General features: G+C 31.7%; 1 pseudogene; it reads left to right on the plus strand.

Annotated features, from left to right (window-relative positions):
* The first annotated feature begins 183 nt into the window (after positions 1-183).
* On the plus strand, positions 184-9,736 carry LOC112099764 (annotated as a pseudogene).
* Positions 9,737-15,588: the final 5,852 nt, after the last annotated feature.

Genomic DNA, 15,588 nt, shown 5'->3' on the forward strand with positions numbered 1-15,588 from the left:
TTTGCCTCTTGGAGATCTCACGTGAAAGAGGTGGAGTTGGGGGAGAGATGGAGAGGGCACTTTGGTCTTGAAATTTTAGTTTTGGCTAATATTGATAGAAATAAGTTAGTGGGGTTAAAAGTGAAAAATGTAAAATTTTAATGACTATTTGTGTAAATTTCCCTTTTTTTTGAAGTATAGTGAATGAACAGAGAAATTTGTCGGCAAGCTTATCCCAACTCCTTGATTGCTAGTTTTAAGTGTCTATTCACAACAATGAGCCAAGTTGATTCATCTCACTACCGGTATTTAAGGTCAAATTTATTAACTTAAATCTAATATGTTATTATACAACTTAAACGATAATCCCAAGTTTTTTAAACTTTTAACTTTTGTATGATCAAATAAAAATCAGTTAGGTTGCAGTAGCCAACACAAGATAACTAAAAACAGAACAAATTCCATGAAAAGTTCACTAAAAAGTCTTTAAAAATAATTGCTTTGTACTATAAAAATTAAAAAAAAAAAGTGTTCCCGCACACTTTGATGTACTTAATTTTTTTGTCTCAACCTCTCAATGGTAGTCAAAAAGTTTTCAAACAACCAACTTTGATCTCGTAAATTTAGATTTAGATAAACATATGCAAATCTACCACATATCTTATTCTAACTATTAAAAGTAATGCTTTCCATGATTTTCTTAAGTAATAAGAAATTTGTAGTGTTTTGATTGCCTCAAAAAATCCCAAGATCTTTGTCAAGATAAATTCAAGTTGCATATGAATCAAATGACCAACCTTGATGACTCAATGATTAACAAGAACCTAGTAAACGAATTTTAGAGACCAGAAACACAAGTATCAAGCCAAATTGGCAACCAAAACACACAGAAAAGAAGACTGATTTTACGTGGTTCAATTGTGCAAAGAAGCACAATCTACCAGAATGAGTTTTTACTGATGATTGAAGTTGAATTTATAGAGCTTTTACAGAATAGATGACAAGGAACGGGATGACTCTTTCTCTCTGTCTCTTATATCTCTCTAGAACGCTCTTAATTCCTCACTGAAACTGCCTCAACAATCAGCTTTGTATAACAGCCGATAACAAACCGGATTGCACCAGTTTCTGCCACGTGGATAACGGCCTGCAACAATCTTGATTCCCCCTCACATGCTTAATCACGTGCATGACTTAAGTCTGAGCCAAAACGTCTTCATGTCTTGCCGGTTATTAAGTGAGTCACACGTCCATCACGTGACAGCTTGAAACAAATTGATAGGCAAAACGATGCCGTTTCACATGTCCAAGTTTTAAATTCAGCAAATTAGTCCACAAAATTAAAGTTATTTATTTTTTTTTTATCCAAGGACAACTCTTTGCTCAAACCAAAAACTCTTGATCTTGAACATCTTTATAATCACAGAGAGCCACCTGAAGCTTGGCTGCTCATCAGCCTCGCTTGGATTCAACCACTTGAGAGGACACCAACATTAATTTTTGCATCTGATGTTCTGCCAATATTTCCCTCGTCAATCCTTCCGCATTGGAAGCATAAAACATTAAAGAAAACACTGATAATAAAAAATTAAGTGACAATTCAAAATGTTATACAGTTAATGTTAATTATTAAACTCTAACAAGACAAGAAAGAAATTAAGAACATTAATTGTGAAAAAAAGTGAAATATTGATTCAAAATTATAGATCTTAATGTATGAAGCTATAAAGGAAACGCCCAGAGGATCTGTTTTGTGATGAAAATTTAAAATTTATGTTTTAAAATAATAATAATATTTTGAAAATTTGCACATGTAAAAAAATATAGAAATGTGTGAATATGTTTTCATTTAGGTGGTAATTTTGCTCGCCTAATCATAATTCTTTTTTATGTTGTATGAAAATAAAAAAAATAATTGAATATTATTTAGAGATATATACTAAATAATTTATTAAAAAAAGTTTACAATCTATATACAAATTATGATCTATAATTTAATGAGATTCTGTATAATTGCACTTTAAATTGATAGTACAATCCAGAAGTTTTTCGAAAATTAACTTGGAAATCTACTCTCATAAATATACAAAAAGATATGTACGGTATTTTAAATTAAAAATATAATATTATAATTCATTATTAATTTGGTTTGTATTAATGGGAATCTTCCTTGCATTCTTCTTTTAGTTGTGCCAAGGATATCCTTGAAAAGGAAATGCTTCCTCATGTTCCTATGACTGAATTCTCTAGAACTAAGAAAGCTTATTATTTTGGGTAACTATAATCCTTCTATATATTATCATTGTCATTACTTTAGAGTAGTTACAGATCTTATTGATCCTTTCTTCAGCTATATTATACATCGGCTTCTTCTTTGTGCATTTGGCCGGTGGGTTAAAGATGATAGATATCATTATGGCAACAAGAGGTTGGACCTTGCTGGTTCATTACTTAGAAGGCTTGTTTAGGATGGTTTGTTTCATTTTTGTGTTGAGGTAGTTGACTTTACTTGTGATCATAAGAATGAAGATGTATCTCTTTTCTTTTAACACCCCACTTTTATAACTAAAATAAGATGATTTATTTTAAAATATTTAAAATCTCAATTTTTTTTAATATAAATACGGATAATTAAAAATTTTACATGATAAGCAGAAACTTCATTACAAAATATAAGAGACACATAGAGATTCCTTAGTATATATTTCAAAACTTCGTTATTATGTAAGAGAATTTAAGATATTTATTTTTTATAAGAACACAACTAAGCCCATCACAGTCCAACGGTTTGACATGCCCATATGCATTTCATCTTGGTTGGGACTTGGCGTCAGCTTGATCTACTCATTATTACCTACAATGTAAGGATTGCATGAGCCAATACCTAGTAAGATAACATGCAAGTATAAATTGTTATGCACATAGATGAGCTTATGAACATTAAATCTCTAAAAGAAACATAGAAATATAAAACAACTTTGTTAGGGCCCTACGTACATTGCACGGCAAAGTTGGCAATTTTCATTCTTTAAAATAGCATCCCCTTAGGCCTAAATTAATAATTGATCTTTGGGCATTGCATATCGCCGTCCCCAAAAGATTACTCTTTATTTAGCTTTGAGGGCTTGCCCTTCTTGGAAATTTTACCACCCCAGTAGTACAACAATCCATTGTTCAAGACTCATTTTTAAAAATGTCTTCTTTGTAAAGTAATCTTAACATATTAACATGAAATGCATGTGTTCAATGCAACCTATATCATGACATGTAATTTTCCTAGATATATAACAAAGCCAACCATACAAAGTTTTCTAAAGACAACAATCTTTAGTATAGGCAGCAGTGCCGTCCATATAAAGATTAAATAAAAAATGTTATTATAATATAGATGGGAGAGTGGACTAGGGGTGGCAAAATAACCTAGACCCGGCCCGGACCCGGATGAACCCAGATTATCCGGTGCAGGTTGAACCAGGTCCAGAGATAAAAATAATGCGGATCCGGAATTCATTTTATAAACCCGGACATATCCGGGTCCGAATCCAGGTTTACGTAAACCCAGATCTCCGAAACCCAGACCCGGCTATCTTGATTTTAAAATTTATTAAATAATTAATTTTAAGTTATTAAATCTAAGTATAAAAGCAAAAAAAAAAAAGGAAAAGAAAAGAAACCCTAAAACAAACTGCAGCCGCAGCAGCCCTGTTTCTCCTCTTCTCTCACCTTCTTCAATCTTCACGCCACAAAGCCCAAATTCATCATCGTCAATTTGTCATCATCCTTGTCAATATTCAAGTAATTCCCAAGCATCATCATCAACAGCTCATCATCATCCTCAATATTCAATTCATCTCGTCACCGTTCTTCTTCACTAATTCGTCGCGTCGCCGTCCATGATTCACCATCGTCTTCATCGCGTCACCATTCATCTTGATTACATCGTCAACATACATGCTTCTTGGGAATTAATAGTGCTCTGAGGTGATATTAACATATGTGGGTCAACTTTTATCTTTAAATCATGATCATTTCAATTCATTTATATTCAAGTTGTCTCGATTGTAAAGAATCTATAATCCTTTAATTCATTGGTGCTTGTGATTTGAACTCTTTCTGGAATTTTTCATAACCTGAAACGGGTTTATGTTTTTCAGTTCATTCAGTTATCCGGGTTTTAAACCTGACATCCGGAAACTCAAATTTCTTCGAGTTGAACCCGCACTGGACCCGGAGCCAAAAAATCCAGGTTTATATCCGGATCCGAAATGTAAAATTGCCATCCGGGTCCGAAACCGGGAAGGCTAAACCCGGACCTGGACCCGGATTTTGCCATCCCTAGAGTGGACCATATCATAATTAAATAAAAATATCACAGTATAGGCATAGCCAACCATATAAAAATTAAATGAGAAAATATGAAAATATAGGCGGCATGGCTGACCATATAAGGATTAAATAAGAAAATATCAAATATAAGTGGCATAGCCAACCATATAAAGATTAAACAATAAATAATCACATCATAGTAGTCATCATAAGATAAAAAAATAATTAAAGATGAATTTAAGTATGGAAAGAACATTATCCGTAAACTACAGTTGAAGTGTTACTTACCTCTTAATCTTGACTTCTCTAGGCCCTCATAATTTGAGGATTTCTCTATTGTTTGATGTTATTACTTAGAATAGAAAAGGACAGAATTTCTAAAGTGATATAGAAAATGAAAGGGCTAGGGGTACTTTTAGGATTTACTAAAGCTAATGGATGGTTAGGATTTTGCCATTATAACTTTTGATTAATGGTTGAGATTTATCCTTCCATAAATATCTTTATAAATTCTAGAATTTATAAATATTTTATAGATATCTTGTTGCATAATTACTTATGTCATCGCTTATGTCATCATTACTCTAGAATTTTCTATCATAAATATTTTCTATTATTATTATTTTAATAGGTAAGGGGATTTATTAGCCTAAAAATTAATTCTACTATATTCAAATGAGAAATTTATATCTCACAATTTCCTCCCCATTAAGAAAATTTTATGCTCGAAATTGATTTATTGAATAGCTCAGGATACTTATTCTTCGTATTTTCTTCACGTTCCCATGTTGCCTCCCCCATCGAGCTATTTCGTCATAGTATTTTAACTAGAAAAATCTTCTTGCTTTTTATCTCCTTTATCTTTCTATCAAATACTTGGATTGGACGTTCTCCATAGGTTAAGTTTTCTCCTAGTTGAAAAGCCTTATAATCTAGCACATGAGAGGGGGTTTGTAACATATTTCTTTAACATGAAGATATGAAAAGACATTGTGTATCCTTGACAATGGTAGAAGAGCAAGTCGGTACGAAACGTTCTTGACATATTCAAGTATTTCAAATGGTCCAATAAACCTCGAAATTAAATTTCCTTTTACAAATACCTTATCACCAACTTGAAATTCTGAAGGCCTTAAGCTCTTATCTACATGACTTTTCTGTTAACTTTGAGCTGCCTATATTCTTGGACGTATTTTCTCGATCGCCTTAAATGAGACAACAATGAGGCCGGGCCCAAGCTACCTTTGCTCGCCCATTTCATTCCAATGAATAGGTGACCTACATTTTTTACTATATAGAGTTTCGTAGAGTGCCATGCCGATTATTGCTTGATAGCTATTATTGTAGGCAAATGCAACCAAAGGTAGATATTTGCTCTATGATATTTGAAAGTCGATAGTGCATCCCTGTAATATATCTTCTAGTGTTTAGATCGTTGTTTCTAACAGACCATTTGTTTGAGGGTAAAATGTTGTACTAAATTTTAATTTTGTTCTCATAGCTCTATGTAACTTTTCCTAAAATGTTGAGGTGAACCTTGTATCTCGATCAAAGATAATAGAAATAGGTACACCATATAGTCTTACTATCTCCTTTATGTATATTGTTGTGCAAATTTTAATGTACTCGCAAGCGCACGAATCTATTATAGTATAGACTAATGGTGACAAGTGTCGATCCCACGAGGAGGTGGATTTTAATTGTGTGTAGAATTAATTTTGTAAATGGGTGATTGGATTTGTGGTGGAAATGATTTGGAATATGCTAAAACTTAAATTAAAATGGTGAGAATAAATTCTAAAATTAGAATTGAAATGGCGAGAATAAATTGAAGAGAATTCGATTAAAATGACGTACTTGGGTATCTGGATCCGTATCAACATGCATCATGGGTTAAATAATCCGTATTAATACCAATTAAATCATGAGGGGGGAATCCACATCTCATGAACCACGCTCTAATCAATATGGTGCTAAGGGCTTATCGTGCCAAATAATAATAACTTTGTACTAGAGGGCCGGTGAAACCAATGCGGTACTAGACAAGAATATTATTATTTGTCAACGAGAAGTCAAAACATCCATAAAAACTAGAGGGGAAGAGAAAATAAATTTACCAAATTAAGCCCATGACACATGTTGAGATTTCACCTTCAACCCAAGCTTGAAAGAAAATTAGCCACTCATAATTGAACTAGGGGCAAAATGAGAATTTATTAAAATACGAAGAAAATACAAGATGGAGAAAGAATTACAGAAAATGGATCCCAAAAATGGATTCAGAGATATCAAATTAGGGGGGGGAGGCCCCTTTTTATAGATACATGAAGTAAATCATGGCCATCGGATTAAAAACAGTTTGGACGCTCAGGATTGCGCCACATCATCAGTCAACAGTATGCGATTTGACCACGCGGATGAACAGTAACACGGTTTGACCCAGGTGAACAGTGATGCGGTTTTGTTGAAAATAATCCTGTGTGATGCATATACCGTACGCGAGATTTTTGGTCCAGTGATATGCTGCCACGTCACCATCAACAGTACATAAGAATTTTAGTCCAACAGGATCGTGACACCTCATCAGTCAATGCCACATCATCGGTCAATGCCACGTCATCGTCCATCTATGTGAACAGTGCCGTGAATAGTAACGTATACAGTACCGTACACGTGAATAGTACCGTACATGTGAACAGTGCCATTTTTCTTTTTATGCTCCTCCTAAGGTTTTCGACCGTCCTGAGTTCAAAAGTGATGTCCGTTTTGCCATCTGATCTCTCGTTTATTGTGAAATGACTACGATGCCCCTAAAATATATAAAATACTTAATTAAAATAAAACACACGGAATTAAATTAAAAGAAGGTTAAATTTATAAAAATAAAGGTGTTAGTAAAACTTGTAGTGTAAAATTACGATTTTCTCCTTTATAAATATACATTTTCTAACACTCAACATATATTTCTGCAAATTGGTTTATAGTGCACGTCATTCAAATAGGTAAAAAGTGGGCAGACTTTATGAGTCAATTGACGATAAGCCAAATGACATCATGCATTTCTTTTTCAATTTTTTTATTACTGTTGGTATTTATGCAAGTTTTTAGAAAGTTAAACTGGAATGTGAAAGCTTATGTGAAGAAGGTTCTAAGTATTTGTTGCTTTCTTTCTTTTTTCCTTTTTGTTTGATTTGAATCACTTTTTTCATTTCTTCTGGTTTGCACTCATGCAGTTCATCCATTTTGTAAATGTTGGATAAGGATCTATATGTTAATTTGCAATATGCTATTTTAGCTAAAACAATTACCCATGGTATATAAAGTATTCTTTAGCTACCGGTAATTGGGGCCAGCTAGATGCGTTTATTACAAGAACAAAAGTGTCAAAGATTTTTTTATTTTTGATCCATTTATTGTGGTCTTTCACAAATGTTGAATTACATGACATGCGCCTCTACCTTGTCGCATTTGCGAACACTGTGTTCTCCCACAGGGCAAAAAGGTAAACTACTTATTGTTGTGCATGATTTTGTTTTATTGAGGATTCATTCATGCTTAGTTTTGTTTTTCTTTTATGCATCACCATGTTGTTATTTTGTTAATTTGTTGCATATAATTAATTGTTTTCACTTTATTTTTCTAAAGAAGTTTTCATTTACTAGGTACACAAGTAAAACCTAAGCTGGCACATAATACACAATGGGTTAAGATTTGTTCCTTTCCAACACTTTTAGGACAAGTAAGTTAAAATTGTGCTTATAGGATATATCTATAATATCTATTTCTGATTGTAGCTTACAAGAATTTGTTTTGGTTAATCCAGGCCTGTGGACTAGTGAAGAATCTTGCTTTGATAGTCAATGTAACCCTCGGCTCATTAGTATTTCCCATTAATGAGTTATTAGAATATGAGCCAATAGTAGAAGCCAAGGTGCATTTTGTAATTTATGGCACTTAGACGTTAATTATACATATTTCATTTATGGCATTTAGACGTTAATTATACATATTTCATTCACATTATTTCAATTTTCTCTTAATTCTAGGATGCTACTGCAAACTTTTTTCTACAAGCTACAAAATTTTTTGTCAATGGTTGCTGGGTGTCATGCATGATGTTGGTTCATTGGTCCAAGCTTTGAGACACTTGAAAAGAAATGTCATTATACTTGTATTTCATCTATTCGTAAAGAAACCTCCGTATTAAAAGTTGGCAAACCTATTGGTGTACTCTAAACTTTCTTTAGTATTATTTATGCCATTTCTGAACTATTTTGTTTGTCTACCCATGTACATGACTTTATAAATGCTGCAATTGGGGTTTCTAGGGATATCCATTCAAAAGAATTGTGTATATACACTGATTTTGGTCGTTGTTGTCGTCCATTGCTTATTGTCCAGAATCAAAGGCTTCTTAAAAAGAAGAAAGATATTGACGCCTTCTATGACAAGGTTAGCCAAATAGTTCTCTCTCTCTTTTTTATTAATGATTTGTCTTTTCTGTAGTTACATGACTTTTATCTTGTTAATCTTCTAGAAATCTTTCGAAGATGGTTGTTGGTGTGACCTTTCTAAAAAAAGGGTTTATAGAATATATTGATCCATAAAAAGAAGAAACCATAATGATTTGCATGACAATCAATGTGAATAAAATGGTATTGGTTGGTCGAAAACCTGTTATCGTGAGACGTAATTTTTAAGTTGCTAAAAATTTGATTAACACAAATTTGTTTCAGGAACTTGTAAATGCAAAGCTTCATCTAGAGGAGGCTACTTCTAATGCATACACGCATTATAAGATTCATCCATCCTTGATATTGGGAGCTTATGCTTCAATTATACCATTTCCCGACCATAATCAGGTGCGTCATGCTTATGACATTTCTCTGGTAAAATATGTTTATATATTGACTCAATCTCACCAATTTTTTCTTTCTTTTTCTTGATGGGGTTTGCTTTTAGTCCCCATGTAATACGTTTCAAGCTGTAATGAGCAAGTAAGTAATTGGAATCTATGCTACAAACTACCGATGACATATGATACTGTATTTGGTTTCAATTTTTTTGTGATTGGAAGCTCATTTTCAGCATGTCATATATAATGATATTATTTTTCCTTTATATGAATTAGGATGCTTTAGCCTATGTTCTTTACTACCCTTAGAAACCACTACTTGCTGGGACGCCATAAAATCGCTTCAAGTTAACCAACTTCCTACTGGTGTGGTGAGTATATAATTTAATGTTGTGTTATTGTTGCTCCTTATGATCATAGTTTTCTTATAATCTTTTTGTCTCTGTTATTTGGCATTAGAATGCAATAGTCACTATTGCCTGTTATGATGGCTATCATCGAGGAAGTTCTGTTGTTATGAACCAGTCATCTATGGATTAAGGATTATTTCGATCTCTTTTCCTTCCATACATCTAGGTAAGCTGTTGTTGAGACATTTTGTATCTTAATTAACACGACTCAAAAGTATTGATTACTTCTGAGTATAAGAGTGTCTAATTATAATATAATCCAGTGAGTTGGGGTTGATCCACAAGGAATCTATAAATCTAGTAGTCATTATTAAAAGGGATATTATCATTTTACTATTAAAGTTATTCTGACATATCATGTCAATAGCATGATTTGCCGAAAAGTACATTTTACTATCAAACGTTTGTGCCGTTATCAATTCACTACTATTCCGTTAAGAATTTTATGCGGTGTCCTTTGCGCCAGAGGTTTCAGCTGCGATCCAAGAGATTCTAAACTCTAATTTGTTGTCGTCTGACTTCTTTTGCTCATGGATTTTAGATAAAACTTCTGCGCTAAGTCTTGTTCAAAGTATAAGTATAGAATTGAACTTGATTCTGACTGATTCCATTGTTAAAATGCATGAGTTGTGTGGCTACTGGCTACTCTCAACTGATGGTTTGCTGTCATTGTACTTGTGCGTCAAAGAAGGTTTTCTTAATATTGTTGAGGAAAATGTTGTCAGGTAAGGCTAATCTGTTCACATCTTGAAATAATTATTTGATGGTGAATATTTGTTAAAGTTATCTATTTTCTTTATTTCTTATGATGAAGTAGATTTGATGTTGAGAAGAAAATTATTAGTGTTCAATTGTGTGTTGAGTGAGTGGTTTAAATGAGTATTAAGAGTAATTAAAAATTATATAGTAATGTTAAATTGTTCATAATATTAGTTTAACGAAAGACTTCTTAATTTTTTTAATAAAATATAGTGTTCAAAGTGTATTTTATCAATAATGTTGACATTCCTACATTTGAGTCTTAATTTTATGTGTCGCTTGTTCATTAGATAATATATTTTACAATTTATAAAATTATTATTTTATTATACAATAAATAAATGACTCATCAATTAGGACTAAATTGAAACATAAATGTTGAATATTACGTTTTGTTAATGTTAAAGTGTAATGGTCATGTTATGTAGCAAAAATTCATGTATTTATTTTTTATTTATTTTATAAAAATTCAGTTTTTCATATACATAGAAGTTAGTAAATTGAAATTGTTTCTATTAAACTGTTGAAGTACAGGTGTGCATTTGCTATATATATGATTTTTTCAGAATCTTTTAGTTAAAAAAAAAAAGACTCGTACTTTGATAGGTAATTAATTAGAAAAAATAAATAAAGAAGAAAGGTGGCAACTTAAGTGTAATTTCATTAAAAATAATGGATCCCTCTAAGTTACATGCATGTACCTTACACCCCTCTCACATGAATAGTGAGTGGACCCACATCATTCACTATTTATGTGAGAGGGGTGTAAGGTACATGCATGTAACTTAGCATTAGCCTATAATTAAATATTTTGTTGATAATGAGACAAAAAGTTATTTTATGTGATTTTGAAGAAACAAACGAGTAATGGACACATGTCTAATGTACAAAGAGTAGGCGAGTAAGTCGCACTGACCGTAACACTATTTATATATACTGTTGCGGACCCGCCTGAGTTACAGTTCACGTAACACTACTCGACTTTTCTGGCTTCTTAATGTAAACTATCGTTGACCTCCTTGTACTTTATATTATTAATAATTTATTCATAAGTATATAAAATTTTCTGTATTGTAAACTTTTGTTGAGCCCCTTGCACTTTATTTTATTTTATTGAAACCCTTAGAGTATCAAATTCGCCCCTATAATTTTTAAATTCCCAAAATACCCTCTATTTACTTAAAAATATAATAATTATTAAATGTATTATTATTATAATTATAATAATTATTTTATTATAATTATCAATATAATTATAATTTTTAAATAGATTATTATTATTATCATTATTAACAAGAATAAAAGTATTATAATTAATTAATCTATTAACGATAATTAATAATAATTTTTCAGTTAAATTAATAATTATTATTATTAATTAATTTTGAATAATAATATTAATCAAAATAATTAAAATATAAAATAATTATTATGATAAAAATTAATTAAGAATTTTATAGTAATTTGTTACAATTTAACTCATTCCGATTTTGATTCTAAAACAAAGTAAATACATAAATGTTTATACAACTCATTCTAATTATGATTCCTCCAGTTCAAGTAAATAAATTATTTTGATTCTAATTTCTCATTTTGATTCTATCTATTCCAATTTTAACTCATTATGTTTTCAGTTAATTTTGATTCCTATTTAGTGAATGCACTATAAAATTGTAAACCACTCTATATTCAACTAGATCACTCTATATTATTTACAATTTATTCATAAGTATTATGAAACTTTCTTCTTACCTATACTATAAAAATTCAATTTATCTCCCTACACTCTTTTTCGTTTACTATTTTTTTATAAGTGTCAAAAGAGTGTTTACAACCATGACACATTAGTTATCATAGCACACTAATATTAATAAAAAGTTTTTTAAGAATATTACCATTCATCTTTTATATAATATATTCTCATAATAATTAATACTTTCATGATAAAAGGATTAACAAAATAAAAAGCAAATTCCCTTTGAATCCATCCGTCTCCACCATTAACTTCTCTTTATCAGCAACCTTCATCGATAATTGAAGTCACCATTAGACTCATCAAAGAGAAAGAGAGTACGAGAGGGGAAGAAGAAATGGGAAAAAAATACGAGATGTTCACAATTTTATAGTGCATTCATTAAGAAAGAATCAAAATTAGCTGGAAAAATAATGAGTTATGATTGAAATGAGGAATTGGAATCAGAATAATTTATTTACTTAAACTGCATTAATCATAATTAGAATGAGCTGTATTACCATTTATGCGTTTATTTTGTCTTAGAATTAAAATCGGGATGAATTAAACAAATTACTATAAAATCCTTAATTAAATTTTATCATAATTATTATTTTTTATTTTAATTATTGTGATTATTATTATTATTTAAAAATTAATTAATTAATAATTATTATTATTTTTAATTATTATTATTATTAACAATTTAACTAAAAAATTATTATTAATTATTTTTAATAGATTAATTACTTATAATACTTTTATTCTTGTTAATAATAATAATAATAATAATCATCATCATCATCATCATCCATTTAAAAAATATAATTATAAGTATAATCTATTTAATAATTATTATATTTTTTTAATTAAATGGATGGTATTTTGGAAGTTTAAAAATTATAGGGGCGTATTTGATACTCTAAAGGTTCTAGTTAAATAAAACAGAGTATAAGGGGTTCAACGAAATTTTATAATGAAGAAATTTTCATATACTTACAAATAAATTGTAAATAACATAGAGGGTAAGGGGTTCAAAGATATTTTACATCAAGAAGCCAGAAAAGACAAAGACAAAGTAGCTGCAGGTTACGTGAACGGTAACTTTAGGATGGCAATGGGATGGGGTGGGGGTGGGGAGGCCTATCCCATTTTCCACCCCGTTAAAAATTTTAGCTTCTATTTCTCACCTCATTTCTTAATAAATTTAGTGGGGTGGGGATGGAGATTCTCCATGTGGGGAATGATTTCTCTATCCCCACCTCATTTCTCATTTATCTATTTTATAATATATATATATAAATATATTATTTTAGTAAGTTAAAAATTAGAGACTTAAAATAAAATGATCATCATATTATAAAGTATTTAAATTATTTTTAAAAAAAATCTAAAAGTTTAAAACAATATCTTAAAATAATATTAAAAGTGAAAAATATTTAAAGAGTGTATCACCTTAAAAGAGAAAAGAAAATATAACAATGTTTCAGAGTTGAAAAATATTATAAGATTTTCTTTCATTCATATCTTGCTTATATTGTATAAAAATTAAAAAAAATATTAATTGACATTATAATTGATAAAATTAAAATTATTAAACAAGAATTAAAAACATATTTATATTTAATGGGGATTGGGGTGGGGGTGGGGGTGGGCTGGGGAGTACAAAACCAAACCCCACCCCATTAAGAATTTGGGGATTATTTTTACCCCACTCCCCACCTCATTTCCCAAAAATTTTTAAAATTTTCCCCATTTGGGGTGAGGCTCCATGGAGCCCCAAACCCGTGGAGGATTTTGCCATCCCTAGGTAACTTAGGCGGGTCCACTTTAATGTTACGGTCCCGGTCTTATGTACTTTATTCACAAAGAGCAGTGTTAGGCGCACAGAAGGGAGAGAAAGATGAGAGAATTCTATTCTCTCTCTATCCTCTCACTCACTCTCTACCATTTTTTTTTTATTTCTCTCATTTTTTCTCGTAATTCTCTTCACCAAGCATTTTTCATTCACAAAAGGGGCACTGAATTATTTAATTTTGTAGGGCAGCTGCAGCTTGCGGAGTCCACACGGTGTTCAATCTTATCAATTCCTCTGAGGCTCTGGACTTATTGTTTCCATAATTCAACAATTTTTTTTTGTTCTGCATGCTCTCTCTTTCCCTTTTGATCCGGTTTCCCATGGCAGAGCTCTTACTCTCAGCTTTCTTTCAGGCTTTCTTTGGCAAGCTGGCTTCCCGTGATTTGATTAACTGAGGAGGGGTTGATTCTGAGCTGAAGAAGTTTGAAAACACTTTGAAGATGATTCAGGCTGTCCTGAGGGACGCAGTGGAGAAGGAACTAACGAGTGAGACTGTGAAATTGTGGCTGGACAATCTCCCTAACTTGGCTTATGATGCTGAGGGCATGCTGGACTAGTTCGATACTGAAGCTTTGGGGCTTGTAAATTAAAGAACCTAGTCCCTTCTTGTTTCAACATTTCCGGTGGTTTCAACAGCTTCCGTATGCTTTCTAATACCTGGAGAATTTGAAGCTCCGGCACTTATGCTCCCAAGCCTTTAAATCCCACAAACATATTCGGGGAATTAGTGCATGACATTCATTTGTGGTCTCCAAAAACAGGTTGATGCCGGGGCGTTGATACCGAACACCTCTGCAATTTGGATGCAGGGAAATTATTTTTTTGACACACAAGCTTCAAACTGTTAAAGCTCTACCCTGCAGGAATGCTGTATATATCAAATTCCAAAAACAAATTAGAATTGCTGCTTCCTGTGAGGCACCATACCAAGATCTGCTTTTGTATTCATTCAATCAGATCAATCATATGGATTGTCAACTTTCAAGGTTACGATGGACTATGAGTGAACAGAGGAGTTGGAAGAAGAATTATTAAGAACAGAGCAAAAACTGAGAATCAGATAGAGGAAGTTGGCAATCATTGAAGAAGAGGCAGCCTACATTGCTTTAGTTAATGATGAAAACTGTCAAGATGCTCTTAGTTTGTATGTTAATATGATTGAAGTATGGGAGAAAGTACATTTGTCTAATTTTTTTGACTTTATTGCCCCCCCCCCCCAAAAAAAAAAAAACTCAATCTTCAAATCAAAATCTCATCTTCGAACCAACTTGATAACAAAATATTATTATTGTTTGTTACTACTTGACAAGAAATTGCTAAAATGTTTATTTATTACGAAAAGTTTTGAACCAAGATCAGAAAATGACCAATCTTGTTGCCACAAGACCTCACTAAACTCTCTGATTATTCACCAAGGGACAAAAGAAATTAACAATTGAAACAAACAGAAACGGAATCAAAGAAATCACAAAGAAAGAGCACACACAACAATTATAGAGGACTCAGGCAAAAAGGCTTTATTGCCATTTTTGGAGAATATAGTTAATCCAGGTGCGTTGCACGTGCATTAGCTGAATCAAAAGGCATTATGGCCGTTACAAGAAGCGGGAAAGATGTGTCTGGTAAGTGAGGGATCTTTCCATGTCAATTGCGAGCTGTATACAAAGCC

The sequence above is a fragment of the Citrus clementina genome, unplaced genomic scaffold (genome assembly GCF_000493195.1).
Source record: "Citrus clementina cultivar Clemenules unplaced genomic scaffold, Citrus_clementina_v1.0 scaffold_3, whole genome shotgun sequence".
NCBI lineage: Eukaryota > Viridiplantae > Streptophyta > Magnoliopsida > Sapindales > Rutaceae > Citrus > Citrus x clementina.